The following is a 14,971-nucleotide window of genomic DNA, read 5'->3' as shown; positions in this document are numbered from 1 at the left end:
GGCGTGGACAGCACCTGCTATATAAACAATCCTCTCAGGCTAGGCAAATGCTGCTGAATCTTTGTTTGTTAGTCAGTTCCAGAGAGTTAGCTAGTACTGTGTGACCTTGTATTTACTTGTTGCTTACTGCAAATAGGCCTTGGGATTCGGTACTTCATTCTGCCAATCCGGACCTAGCAGTAAGACTGGAGTCAGTTGTTTAACCTGCTGGGGTTCTTTTGCTATTCTGTGAACCCAGCAGGTTTGCGGCTGTACTCTCAGACCTGCTTGCTTAATCCTCCCTCACTGTGCAGGGCGTCCAGGTGTCAATTTAGTGGCAGTAAGCTGAACCTGTGCCCTGCAAGTGGGGGTTAGGATTGTGGATACTCTCCTTGTGTCTATTTTTCTATCTCTGACCAAGGAGTTTATTCCCACACCCGTTGGTAACCCTTTAGGGTTTTTTCCTGTTGCTCTTAGCAACCTCATTTCGGGTGCCCCACATGTTAAATCACTACATCTCGCTTCATTGTCCGCTCTATTCCATCTGAGCATTCCTGACACTAGGGAGACACCCAGTTCCTGAGCCTTTGGGCTTCTCTGTTCACTTTGTGTTTATTAGTTATTCCATCACCTTCTGTGTATGTTATGTTATACTGTCTGTGAGTTCATTTGCTTCGCATCCCTCTCTGTTCATACACCGGTATACTCCTGTTAGCACTGGTGTGCGTAACACAGTGCCAAGCTGCTGCAAGAAATCAGCTTGAATGCTTCAGGGGCTGGGGCATAGCAAACATGAGCCCCACACCGAAGGAGGGTGGAGGTGTTTAATGTGAACTAGGGGTCATCCAAGCTCCGCAAAAGGCCGCCATGCCCGGCACGCCCCTTTTCTCTTTTCATATGCAGATGAGGGTTGAAGCCAACTTTGACCCACTGCTTGGATGACATCACCATATGCAAATCCATCTGCTGCAGGCCTTCCAACAGGAATGCTTACACTAGTTGTTGCATTTGGTTTGTTGTTTGGGGGCGCTTCAGTATTAGGCAGCCTTCTGCCCTCCCATGTTCATCTGAAAATATGTGTTCTCCCTGCAGTTGTTGTCCCCAGATGAGATTTCCCTTGTGCTACCTCAGTTGAATCTCCTTTACTTGACAGAGATGTGCCTGAGCAGCGGCCCTCCCCAGCCCTATCCCAAATCATACTTATTTTGCATAGGAGATACCATGGTCATGAAGATTGTTCTCCCAGGGTGAGGTTCATTCATTGCATTCTGGGCATACTGACTCCTGTGATTTCCCCAAATCTGGGAAACTTAACTGCATTATTTGTGGTAGTGGGGGACTGTGTTTGTGCTTTTCTCTGGTCAGCTCTGGTAAAAGTCAGATTTCTTTGTCTCAGACCTTCCTCTAGCCTTGTTCTTCTTACGAGAGTTCCCTTGTGCTGCCTCAGTTGGATCTCCTTCACTTGACAGGGGGTTCCCGAGCAGCGACCCTCCCCAGCTCTAGCCCAACTCCTACTTACCTGCCAGGTGAGATACTATGATCATGAAGGTGCTTCTCCCAGGGCAAGGCTCACCCATTGCACTCTGGGTGTGCTGCTCCTGCGATTTCCCCAAATGTGGGAAACTTGACTGCATAATTTGTGTTTCCCCTGGTCGGCTCTCGTATAATTCAGATCTCTTTGTCTCAGGTCTCTCTCCAGCCTAGTTTGCTGTCTGTTTCCACTTATCTTTTCTTGAGCCGCTCCCTTCTATGCCCTTGCACACTATCCTGACTTCTCCCGTCTGCTTACTTTGTGCCTTCCAACGCACAATGCGAACTACAGGTAGTGCTGCAGGTAGTGCCACACACTTTTACTTGCCTTACAGAGCAGCTCTGGAGCTGTTACAGTGCCCAGCTGCTGCAAGAAATCACCTTGAATGCTTCAGGGGGGCTGGGGCATAGCCAACATGAGCCACACACCGAAGGAGGGTGGAGGTGTTTAATGCGAACTAGGGGTCATCCAAGTGCCGCAAAAGGCCGCTATGCCCTGCACGTCCCTTTTCTCTTTTCATATGCAGACGAGGGTTGAAGCCAACTTTGACCCACTGCTTGGATGACATCACCATATGCAAATCCATCTGCTGCAGGCCTTCCCCCAGGAATGCTTGCACTAGTTGTTGCATTTGGTTTGTTTGTTTGGGGGTGCTTCAGTATTAGGCAGCCTTCTACCCTCCCATGTTCATCTGAAAATATGTGTTCTCCCTGCAGTTGTTGTCCCCAGATGAGAGTTCCCTTGTGCTGCCTCAGTTGAATCTCCTTTACTTGACAGAGATGTGCCTGAGCAGCGGCCCTCCCCAGCCCTATCCCAAATCATACTTATTTTGCATGGTAGGAGATACCATGGTCATGAAGATTGTTCTCCCAGGGTGAGGTTTATTCATTGCATTCTGGGTATGCTGACCCCTGTGATTTCCCCAAATGTGGGAAACTCGACTGCATTATTTGTGGTAGTGGGGGACTGTGTTTGTGCTTTCCTCTGGTCAGCTCTGGTAAAAGTCAGATTTCTTTGTCTCAGACCTTCCTCTAGCCTTGTTCTTCTTTCGAGAGTTCCCTTGTGCTGCCTCAGTTGGATCTCCTTCACTTGACAGGGGGTTCCCAAGCAGCGACCCTCCCCAGCTCTAGCCCAACTCCTACTTACCTGCCAAGTGAGATACTATGATCATGAAGGTGCTTCTTCCAGGGCAAGGCTCACCCATTGCACTCTGGGTCTGCTGCTCCTGCGATTTCCCCAAATGTGGGAAACTTGACTGCATAATTTGTGTTTCCCCTGGTCGGCTCTCGTATAATTCAGATCTCTCTGTCTCAGGTCTCTCTCCAGCCTAGTTTGATGTCTGTTTCCACTTCTCTTTTCTTGAGCCGCTCCCTTCTATGCCCTTGCGCACTATCCTGACTTCTCCCATCTGCTTACTTTGTGCCTTCCAATGCACAATGCGAACTACAGGTAGTGCTGCAGGGCCCACACCCTTTTACTTGCCTTACAGAGCAGCTCTGGAGCTGTTACAGTGCCCAGCTGCTGCAAGAAATCAGCTTGAATGCTTCAGGGGCTGGGGCATGGCCAACATGAGCCCCGCACCGAAGGAGGGTGGGGGTGTTTAATGCGAACTAGGGGTCATCCAAGCGCCGCAAAAGGCCGCCATGCCCTGCATACCCCTATTCTCTTTTCATATGCAGACGAGGGTTGAAGCCAACTTTGACCCACTGCTTGGATGACATCACCATATGCAAATCCATCTGCTGCAGGCCTTCCCCCAGGAATGCTTGCACTAGTTGTTGCATTTGGTTTGTTGTTTGGGGGTGCTTCAGTATTAGGCAGCCTTCTGCCCTCCCATGTTCATCTGAAAATATGTGTTCTCCCTGCAGTTGTTGTCCCCAGACGAGAGTTCCCTTGTGCTTCCTCAGCTGAATCTCCTTAACTTGTCGGGTGTGTGCCTGAGCAACCGCCCTCCCCAGCCCTAACCCAACTCATACTTATCTTGCATATGAGATCTCTTGGTCATGAAGATAGTTCTCACAGGGTGAGGTTCATCCATTACATTTTAAAATAGGAAGGTACAAATTACATATTTGAATTGCATCTATGTGCTGGATTCAAATGCCCCCCCCCCCCCCCCGCTCCCACCACCCTTCCTTTCTCAATTGTGCCTGTCAGCAGCTATTCTAATGTTGCTGCCAATGGGTGTGACACATTCATTTCTTCTGTGTGGGGTACCCTGGACTCCACAAGGATTCGCATTGGGGTGTAGAGTAGAATCTTGATCTGAGGCACCAACAGGCTCAAAGCTTTTGACTATTTCCAAGATGCTCAGCGCCCCTCCTCTATAACCCCGCTTCCATGAACAGGGAGCTCAGTTTGTAGTTGGTGCCTTCAGTAGCAGGCCTCAGGCAGCCTATTCTTAGCTATTAATTTTGACAAGAAAATAACTTTTTTTATAAGAACCTACAAGGGCTGCAGCAGGCTTGGTCTAATAGACATCTTTACTGCAGCTCAATCACTCCCAGCGGCGCTGTATACTCCCGTGCCCTGGTTGCTGGGTCACTGCAGCAGAGGCTCCGGTTTATTCCTAATGTCAGTCATATACACACCACCCTCCCGGAACACGAGGCCGCTGATGAAGGGGAGGTAAGGGGCTTCTGTGCCCACACTATACCGTGATCCAGCGTGGCCATAGGGGGTGGGCCGTGTTCGCACTGGCGTGGACACTGATTACTGGGCAGCCGCTCCACTAGCCCCCAGGGACAGTTAAGGAGCACAGGTCTGGGGGGTTTTCTCATATATTAACCCCATTTTGTAGTGCCCGCAGCGCATTGTGATAGGTAATAGGGCCTGATTCAGGTTGGATTGCAATCGCAATAAGCGATCCAACTGCAAAAATTGCTAAGAGCATGCGCCTGCGTTTTCTGCGGCACCCCGCAGAGAATGCAATCGCCTCTGCTTGTCAATCGGGGCGGGGGGGGGTCAGCAACACTCCATTTCCAAGTCGGAGATGGAGCGGTATGGGGGCAAGGCTTCAAAATTGGGTCGGCAACGGAGAAACAGGTGGCGTGGTCAGAGCGGCTGCATGACATCACATTTATCCGCTGCGATCACAAAAATGGTGGTGGCTTCCTGCGCGCACATACAGTCTGCACCAGCAGGAGGCTACCCCATTTTTTATGATCACGCTGAACTGCAGTGCGACTGCAATTACAGCGTGGTCAAGAAGGGAGGCGGCATGCTGGGTGGCCATGCCCTGTGATGGGTGGCCCCAGCATGCGAACCAAAGGATTGCAAATTCTGTTACTTAGCAGAATTTGCAATCCTTACTTTCTGCAATTCTTACTGAATTAGGCCCATTGATTACAAAATTTATTTGTAAACAATATTTGCAGTTTTTCTTCAGGGACTAACACAAAAGATGCTTGGGGCTACTAACACATGGGTAAGCCACGTAAAGCTTCCCATGGGTCAGTGGCATCACAATGGGGTTGCGGCCCACACCCGAGTGTCACCCGCCAAGAGGGGTGACACCAAAGTGCCGGCTCCTCTTCAGTGACAGAATGTGGGTGTTGCACTGTGACATTACATGCAACACCCAGCTTCTGTCACTGTGCAGGAGCCAGCACCGCTCACACACTAGTCCCCGGGTGCAGTTCGCAAAATCCCGGGACACCCGGAGCGACAAAATGGAGATTCAGGCCACCAGGCCACGCTCCTACCTATGAGACTATGCCTCCTTTTTACCATTGCGCTGCTTATCTGCGCGCACTGCATTACAATCTCCCTCGTCACCTCTCTGGGTGTTACCAGTGATAGTTACACCTCTGCCATGCTTGTAGCAGCTGGTCCTAAGATCTACGCCTCCAGCCCTGAGTGTTTGCCCTTGTGACTTGTTGATCATCATAGCAAAGCAGATGCTTACAGAAAACTGCAGGGGCTTAGATTGAAAGGAAAAAAATTGATGAGTGTAAGGTAGAGAGGAGCGGGTTCGGTTCTCCGAGAACCGAATTCCCTACGAACTCCACGTGGCTTACACTGGTTCGAGGCAGGCTTGGTTGTTCCCGCCTGATTCGGAAAACCCGAACGAGGCAAATTTCATCATCCTGCTGTCGAATTCTCGCGAGATTCGGATTCCATATAAAGAGCTGCGCGTCGCCGCCATTTTTACTCGTGCATTGAAGAGAGAGCGGAGAGGACGTGGCTATGTTCTCTCAGTGGAAATCTCAATATCAGTGCTCAGTATCAGTGGTTACTTATTGCTGCTCAGTAATACTAGTAGTGTGTCTCTCCTGCTCAGTGTCAGTTCTCAGTAGTATCCTCATCAGTGCTCAGTATCACTGCTCATTGTCTTGTGCTGCATTGTGGTCCTTAGCATACTACAGTACATTACTAATTTTATGACTAGTTAGCTACTATAACTCATGTTACCCCCGGATTAACCATGTTGACATTTTAAGTATTATAACCTTGGATAGCTTTTTCATTCAGAAATGTATCCATTCCTTTTTTAAATCAAATTACAGAGTCCGCCATTACCACCTTCCCTGGCAGGGAATTCCACATCCTGATTGCCCTAACAGTGAAGAACCCTTTCCTCCATTGCGTTCGGAACTTTCCTCCAGTCGCAGCAAGTGCACACATGTCCTAAACTGTGTTCTTTTAATAAATAATTCCTCTGATAACTCTTTGTTATGTATCTTTACATATTTGAAGATATTAATAATATCTCGTCTTAGGTACCTCTTTTCCAGTATATACATATTCAGCCTAGTAAGTCTTTCCTTATAGTACAGCCTTCAGGATCTCTTGCACTTACATGAGCAGCAGAGTGGTGCAATGGAAGCATGCTGGGCCCATAACCCAGAGGTCGATTGATCGAAACTATCCTCTACTGTGTGCATTTTTTTTTTATAATTAAAGTAATCAAAAACTGGGATTGATATTTTGGCTCTTTTATTTTTACTTAAAGTACAATAACTTTTACCATTTTAATTTGTTTTAATAGTATATTGACAGCATTGGTTTCTTTAAAAAATCCACTTAATTTTCTTTACCCTATTACTGAAATGGTAATTGACAAAAACAAACTACATTGTCACCAGAAGAGCAATGCAAAATGTACAAGTGATATATTTATCCACCTCATCAGGCGTACCTAAGATTTGCGGTACAGTATTGTCATTACCAATTTCAGACGTTGCCGTTTGGTCTCTCCAGAATTTTCCCCGAGAATTTTCACCAAGGTAATGGCGGAAATTATGGTGCTCCTGCGAAAGCAAGGTGTCACAATTATCCCGTACTTGAACGATTTCCTCATAAAAGCGAGATCAAGAGAGCAGTTGCTGAACAGCGTATAACGTTCACTGAAGGTATTACAGCAACACGACTGGATTCTTAATATCCCGAAGTCGCAGTTGGTTCCTACGACTCGTCTGACTTTGCTTGGGCATGATTCTGGATACGGACCAGAAAAGGGTTTATCTTCCGATAGAAAAGGCCCAGGAACTCATGACTCTGGTCAGGAACCTATTGAAACCAAAACAGGTGTCAGTGCATCACTGCACTCGAGTCCTGGGAATGATGGTGGCATCATACGAGGCCATTCCCTTCGGCAGGTTCCATGCGAGGATCTTGCAATGGGACCTACTGGACAAGTGTTCTGGGTCACATCTACAGATTCATCAGTTGATCACCCTGTCCCCCAGGGCCAGGGTATCTCTCCTGTGGTGGCTGCAGAGTGCTCACCTTCTAGAGGGCCGCAGGTTCGGCATTCAGGACTGGATCCTGGTGACCACGAACGCGAACCTCCGAGGTTGGGGAGCAGCCGCACAGGGAAGAAATTTCCAAGGTCTTTGGTCAAGTCAGGAGACTTGTCTTCACATCAACATCCTGGAGCTAAGGGCCATATACAACGCCCTACGTCAAGCGGAGACCTTATTTCGCGACCAACCAGTTCTGATCCAGTCAGACAACGTCACCGCAGTAGTTCATGTAAACCGCCAAGGTGGCACAAGGAGCAGAGTGGCGATGGCGGAAGCCACCAGAATTCGTCGCTGGGCGGAGAATCATGTAAGTGCACTGTCAGCAGTGTTCATTCCGGGAGTGGACAACTGGGAAGCAGACTTCCTCAGCAGACACGACCTACATCCAGGAGAGTTGGGACTTCATCAGGAAGTCTTTGCACAGATTGCAAGTCGGTGGGGACTGCCCCAGATAGACATGATGGCGTCCCGCCTCAACAAAAAGCTACAGAGGTATTGCGCCAGGTCAAGAGACCTTCAGGCAGTAGTTGTAGACGCCCTAGTGACACCGTGGGTGTTCCGGTCGGTCTATGTATTTCCTCCTCTTCCTCTCATACCCAAGGTGTTGATAATAGTAAGAAAAAGAGGAGTGAGAACAATTCTCATTGTTCCAGATTAGCCACGAAGGACGTGGTATCCAGATCTGCAGGAAATGCTCACAGAAGATCCGTGGCCTCTTCCTCTAAGACAGGACCTGTTGCAACAGGGGACCTGTCTGTTCCAAGACTTACCGCGGCTGCGTTTGACGGCATGGCGGTTGAACGCCGGATCCTAGCGGAAAAGGGTATTCCAGATGAGGTAATTCCTACCTTAATAAAGGCTAGGAAGGACGTGACATCTAAACATTATCACTGTATATGGCGATAATATGTTTCTTGGTGTGAGGCCAGGAATGCTCCTACGGAAGAATTCCACCTGGGCCACTTCCTTCACTTCCTACAAACTGGAGTGAATTTGGGCCTAAAATTAGGCTTTATTAAGGTTCAGATTTTGGCCTTATCCTTTTTCTTTCAAAAGGAATTGGCCTCTCTCCCTGAAGTAAGTACAAACTTTTGTGAAGGGAGTACTGCATATTCAGCCTCCTTTTGTACGTCCGGTGGTGCCTTGGGACCTTAACGTGGTGTTAAGGTTATGGTTTGAACCACTTAAAACGGTGGAGTTGAAATATCTCACTTGGAAGGTGGTCATGTTATTAGCCTTGGCTTCCGCTAGGCGAGTGTCGGAATTAGCGGCTTTATCACATAAAAGCCTCTATCTGGTTTTCCATATGGATAGAGCGGAATTGCGGACCCGTCCTCAATTCCTGCTAAAAGTGGACTCATCCTTTCATATGAACCAACCTATTGTGGTGCCTGTGACTACGCGTGACTTGGAGGATTCCGAGTCCCTTGATGTGGTCAGGGCTTTGAAAATTTACGTGGCCAGAACAGCTAGAGTCAGAAAAACAGAAGCACTGTTTGTCCTGTATGCAGCCAACAAGATTGGCGCCCCTGCTTCAAAGCAGACTATTGCTCGCTGGATCTGTAACACGATTCAGCAGGCGCATTCTATGGCGGGATTGCCGTTGCCTAATTCAGTCAAGGCCCATTCCACTAGGAAGGTGGGCTCTTCTTGGTCAGCTGCCCGAGGGGTCTCGGCACTACAGCTCTGCCGAGCTGCTACTTGGTCGGGTTCAAACACCTTTGCAAAGTTCTATAAGTTCGATACCCTGGCTGAGGAGGACCTCCTGTTTGCTCAATCGGTGCTGCAGAGTCATCCGCACTCTCTTGCCCGTTTGGGAGCTTTGGTATAATCCCCATGGTCCTTACGGAGTCCCCAGCATCCTCTAGGACGTAAGAGGAAATAAGATTTTAAACCTACCGGTAAATCTTTTTCTCGTAGTCCGTGGAGGATGCTGGGCACCCATCCCAAGTGCGGACTACTTCTGCAAGACTTGTATATAGTTATTGCTTACATAAGTTAGTTTTCATCGGTCTTGGACAGATGCTATGTTGTTTTCATACTGTTAACTGGGTAGTATATCACAAGTTTGTTATGCACACCAGTGCCTGCAGGAAAGTACTGGTGTCAGAACTGTTATGCACTCCAGTGTCTGCAGGAATGTACTGGTGTTTGAACTGTTATGCAAAACAAATGGACTCACAGACAAACTGGGGAATAGGACATAACGTACACAGAAGGTAATAGGGTAACAAAATACACACAAAGTGAACAGAGAAGCCCAGAGGCTAAGGAACTGGGTATCTCCTTTGTATTAGAACTGCACAGATGGAAAAAGCAAGATGTTGTGTTTTAATACATAGAGAACCCGAAATGCTGTTGCTAAGGGCAACAGCAAAACCCTAAAGGGTTACCAACGGGTGTGGCAGTAAACTCCTTGGTCAGAGATGGAATGATAGACACAAGGAGAGTCTCCACAATCCTATTTCTCACTTGCAGTGCACAGGTTTTAGCTTACTGCCACTAAACTGACCCCTGACACCTAGCACAGTGAGACAGGATTAGACAGGCAAGTCTTAGAATACAGCCGCAAACTTGCTAAGTTCACAGAGTGGTAACAGAACCCCAGCAAGCTAAACGACTGACTCCAGTCTTACTGCTAGGTCTGGATTGGCAGAGTGTAATACCAAATCCCCAGGCCTATTTGCAGTAAGCAACAAACAAATACAAAGCTACACAGTACTGGCTAACTTTCATGAACTGACTAACCAACAAAGATTCAGCAGCATCTGCTTACCCTGAAAAGAGGCCTTATAAAGCAGGTGCTGTCCACGCCCCACTCAGACCTCACAGACTGTGAGCACAAAAACCAGCACCGGATCCCCTGCCGTGCACAGAGCCTATAACCACTGCACAGCAAAAGACCCGAACCGGAGTATCAGCTGCGCTCAGGTTACTCCACTAGCACTTGTCTCCCGGTTGCCATGACGACGTGGCAGCACAGGGCAGGAGACCCTAACAGTACCCCCCTCTGACGAGGGGTCAAAGAACCCCTACCACCGGGTTTATCGGGGAACTGCGAGAAGAAAGAGCGTATCAGTCTGGGGGCATGAAGATCACAACTGCGCACCCACGACCGCTCCTCCGGGCCATACCCCTTCCAGTGCACCAAAAATGACAGCCGACCCCGAACCACCTTGGAGTCAAGAATCCTTTCAACAACAAACTCCCTCTGGCCACGTATCAGAAGAGGGGAAGGTCTTCCACTGGAAGAAGGATTACTAATCGCCCGTTTTAAAAGGGAACAATGAAATGTTTTATTGATACCCAAAGAACGGGGCAGATCTAACTGAAATGCCACCGGATTGATAACCCTGGTGATCTTATAAGGGCCGATGAACCGGGGCCCTAACTTATGAGATGGCTGTCTCAACTTCAAATTCTTGGTAGACAACCAGACGAAGTCTCCTAATTTGAAGCTGCAGGGTCTTTTCCGCTTATCAAAAACCCTTTTGGTCACTAATGACACAGACACAAGGGCTTTCTTCACTTTCCGCCAAATACCTCTAAGGACCGAAACCACAGAGGAACCACCAGGCGTGGAGTCCAGGGGGTCAAAAGAATTGGCCTTAGGATGATGCCCATACACACAAAGGAAGGGAGAGATCCCTGTAGCAGAGTGAGCCGCGTTGTTATAGGCAAACTCCGCCATGGACAGATGAGCAACCCAGTCAGTCTGACACTTGGAGACATAACACCTGAGGAACTGCTCCAAGGACTGGTTCACCCTTTCAGTCTGCCCATTAGACTGCGGATGGTAGCCTGACGACAAGCTGACAGAAATCTGGAGATCGGAACAAAATGCCCTCCAGAATTTGGCCACAAACTGGGATCCGCGGTCAGAGACCACATCAAGTGGCAACCCGTGGAGACGCACAACATGCAGCATAAATAATTCAGACAGGCGTCTGGCTGATGGCAGCCCAACCAGTGGAACGAAGTGCGCCATCTTCGAAAACCTGTCAACGACAACCCAGATGGCTGTCATCCCCGAGGATTTGGGCAAGTCCACCACAAAATCCATTGAAATGTGGGTCCATGGCTTAGATGGGATAGAGAGTGGATGTAATGGGCCAACAGGAACCCCTCTAGGAGTCTTATTTCGGGCACAGATGTCACATGCCCGAACCCACTGATCCACATCCTTAGCCACCGAGGGCCACCACACCGCCCTAGATAGCAACTCCCGAGTTCTGGCAATACCCGGGTGACCTGCCGACTTCTTGGCATGGAATTCCAGGAACACTCGCTGTCTTAACCTAGGAGGCACAAACAAAAGACCTACCGGAAGGTCTGGAGGAGCCTGCTCCTGTGCTCTAAGGACTAATGATAAGAGGTCCTGGGTAATGCCCACTTTAATACATGATGGGGAAACAATGGGCAACGGCTCCTCGGTGGTCTCCTGGATTGGAGCAAAACTCCGCGAGAGCGCATCAGCCTTGATGTTTTTTGACCCAGGGCGATATGTTATAAAAAAATTAAAGCGAGCAAAAAACAAAGCCCATCGTGCCTGCCTGGCATTGAGACGCTTCGCTGACTCTAAATATGCCAGATTCTTATGGTCAGTGAGAATTGAGACCACAAACTTAGCCCCCTCAAGCCAGTGTCTCCACTCCTCGAGTGCATCCTTAATAGCCAACAATTCCCGGTTACCCACGTCATAATTCATCTCGGCAAGCGAAAATTTACGGGAAAAGTAAGCACAGGGATGAAGGCGATTATCAGACACTCCCATTTGAGAAAGCACTGCCCCAATACCCATCTCAGAGGCATCCACCTCCACCACAAAAGGACGCTCTGGATCTGGGTGTCGCAGCACCTTGGCCGAAACAAATGCCCTTTTGAGACGGGCAAAAGCCGCTTTAGCCTCACAAGACCAGTGAGCAACATCCGCCCCTTTCTTAGTGAGTGCCACCAAGGGCGCCACTATAGACGAAAATCCAGCGATAAATCGTCTTTAAAAATTTGCAAAGCCCAGGAAACGCTGAAGCGCCTTCAAACTAGTGGGCTGCACCCAATCCAGGACTGCCTGTACCTTGGAACCCTCCATTTGGAAACCTTCTGGGGAGATAATATATCCTAGAAATGCGATTTGCTGAACTTCAAATTCGCACTTCTCCAGCTTCGCCCCAAGCCGGTGGTCTCTGAGTTTCTGGAGGACTAAGCGTACATGCTTCCGATGTTCCTCCAGGGAATGGGAGAAGATTAGGATGTCATCAAGATAGACAACTAAGAATCTATCCAAATATTCCCTGAGCACATCATTCATGAAATCCTGGAAGACTGCCGGGGCATTACAGAGTCCAAAAGGCATCACCAAATATTCATAATGCCCTGAGTGGGTATTAAAGGCAGTCTTCCATTCATCCCCCTCTCTTATTGGGATTAGATTGTACGCACCGCGTAGGTCAATCTTAGAAAAAATGGTGGCAGTACGAAGCTGGTCAAACAAGACCGAAATGAGAGGCAGTGGGTATGAGTTTTTAATCGTGATACGGTTCAATTCCCTGAAGTCGATGCAGGGTCGCAACGAACCGTCCTTTTTACCCACGAAGAAGAACCCCGACCCAACTGGAGACTGTGAAGGTCTGATAAATCCCTTAGCCAAGTTCTCCTGAATGTACTCTGCCATAGCCTGAGTCTCAGGACGTGACAGGGAGTACAACCTGCTCTTGGGAAGCTTAGCATTTGGCAACAAATCAATGGCACAGTCATAGGGGCGATGGGGAGGTAGTACCTCTGCAACTTTTTTGGAGAACACGTCCGCAAAATCTGCATAACACCCTGGCAATCCTGGCAAACTTAGCTGCGAGAGCCTGACTGGAAGGCTCAAGCAACTCCTGAAACAATCAGAACCCCAACTAAGAATCTCCCTAGAGACCCAGTCAAATTGAGGATTGTGGGCCCTTAACCAGGGTAACCCCAACACCAATGGGGCAAAAGTACAGACAGTCACATAAAAGGACAATTTTTCAGAGTGTGTGGCTCCAATAAACAAAGAAATCTGGCTAGTGCAAGAGGTAATTTTACCTTGGGATAATGGTTCCCCGTTTAACCCACAAATCTCAATTTCCGATGCCAAGGGTACTAAGGGAACAGAGTGTTTCAGGGCGAATTGGCGGTCCATAAAAACCCCGTCGGCCCCACTGTCCACAAAGGCCTCAGTCTTGACAGTTTGACCGAGGATCTTCAAGGTCACCGGAATGATAAAAGTCTTCTTGGGAAATTCTGACTTCTGGCCTGACAGGATATTTCCCATCACCCTCAGGCCCTGAAGTTTTCCGGCTTTTCTGGGCATGATACTACCACATGACCTTTATTCCCACAGTACAAACACAACCCCTGCTGTCTCCTCCGCGTCTTCTCACGCGAGGAGAGGCGGGTAGCCCCAATCTGCATAGGCTCCTCAGAAAATTCCTCAGAGTCTGAGGTTCCCTTGGGAAGGAAGGAAATCTCAGTCTCCCTTTCAAGCCTACGCTCTCTCAGCCGTCTATCCACCCGGATGGATAACTGCATGAGCTGATCCAAGCTATCAGGCAAGGGATATTGTACCAGTTGGTCCTTTATCTGGTTAGAAAGACCTCTTCGGTACTGGTGTCTCAGGGCTGGGTCATTCCACTGGGTATCATGGGCCAACCTCCGAAACTCCGTACAGTAAACCTCAACTGGCCTTCGCCCTTGCTTAAGGATCGAAATCTGAGCCTCGGCTGAGGCCGTCTTGTCAGGGTCATCATACAACATGCCCAGCGCCGTAAAAAAAGCATCAACACTTTTAAGCGACGGACAGTCAGGCTGCAACCCATATGCCCAGACCTGTGGGTCTCCTTGTAGCAAGGAAATCACTATGCCCACCCGCTGAATCTCCGACCCAGAAGACTGAGGCCTAAGCCGGAAGTATAGCTTGCAGCTCTCCTTGAAACAAAAGAACTGCGAGCGATCTCCAGAAAAATGATCCGGGAGATTTACTTTCGGCTCCTTAACCCCTGCAGGTGCTGCTGCTGCGGGAGCTCCACCAGCAGCCTGGGAGGTGTGCATTTTAATGGACAAATCATTAAATTGTCGAGTCAGGACCTGCACCTGATCGACCACCTGTTGCAACGTATTTTGAGGGGTATGCTCCATATTCCCACAAAATTTCAACAGGAGTATTTGGCTGCTGAATATGTTATGCACACCAGTGCCTGCAGGAAAGTACTGGTGTCAGAACTGTTATGCACTCCAGTGTCTGCAGGAATGTACTGGTGTTTGAACTGTTATGCAAAACAAATGGACTCACAGACAAACTGGGGAATATGACATAACGTACACAGAAGGTAATAGGGTAACAAAATACACACAAAGTGAACAGAGAAGCCCAGAGGCTAAGGAACTGGGTATCTCCTTTGTATTAGAACTGCACAGATGGAAAAAGCAAGATGTTGTGTTTTAATACATAGAGAACCCGAAATGCTGTTGCTAAGGGCAACAGCAAAACCCTAAAGGGTTACCAACGGGTGTGGCAGTAAACTCCTTGGTCAGAGATGGAATGATAGACACAAGGAGAGTCTCCACAATCCTATTTCTCACTTGCAGTGCACAGGTTTTAGCTTACTGCCACTAAACTGACCCCTGACACCTAGCACAGTGAGACAGGATTAGACAGGCAAGTCTTAGAATACAGCCGCAAACTTGCTAA

General features: G+C 48.6%; 4 non-coding genes across 4 annotated transcripts; all 4 read left to right on the top strand.

Moving 5' to 3' along the window:
• The first annotated feature begins 1,175 nt into the window (after window positions 1-1,175).
• On the top strand, window positions 1,176-1,339 carry LOC134981938 (U1 spliceosomal RNA). The gene has a single exon (XR_010190829.1). It is a non-coding gene; the product is annotated as a U1 spliceosomal RNA (small nuclear RNA).
• A 151-nt stretch (window positions 1,340-1,490) lies between these two features.
• LOC134981350 (U1 spliceosomal RNA) lies at window positions 1,491-1,653 on the top strand. The gene has a single exon (XR_010190555.1). It is a non-coding gene; the product is annotated as a U1 spliceosomal RNA (small nuclear RNA).
• A 677-nt stretch (window positions 1,654-2,330) lies between these two features.
• Window positions 2,331-2,497, top strand: LOC134981886 (U1 spliceosomal RNA). The gene has a single exon (XR_010190786.1). It is a non-coding gene; the product is annotated as a U1 spliceosomal RNA (small nuclear RNA).
• Window positions 2,498-2,648: 151 nt separating this feature from the next.
• Window positions 2,649-2,811, top strand: LOC134981515 (U1 spliceosomal RNA). Its single transcript, XR_010190659.1, has one exon. It is a non-coding gene; the product is annotated as a U1 spliceosomal RNA (small nuclear RNA).
• Window positions 2,812-14,971: the final 12,160 nt, after the last annotated feature.

The sequence above is a fragment of the Pseudophryne corroboree genome, chromosome 12 (assembly GCF_028390025.1).
Source record: "Pseudophryne corroboree isolate aPseCor3 chromosome 12, aPseCor3.hap2, whole genome shotgun sequence".
Classification (NCBI taxonomy): domain Eukaryota; kingdom Metazoa; phylum Chordata; class Amphibia; order Anura; family Myobatrachidae; genus Pseudophryne; species Pseudophryne corroboree.
Note: the sequence above shows the minus strand (reverse complement) of the source record. Positions and strands in the feature narration are given on the sequence as shown.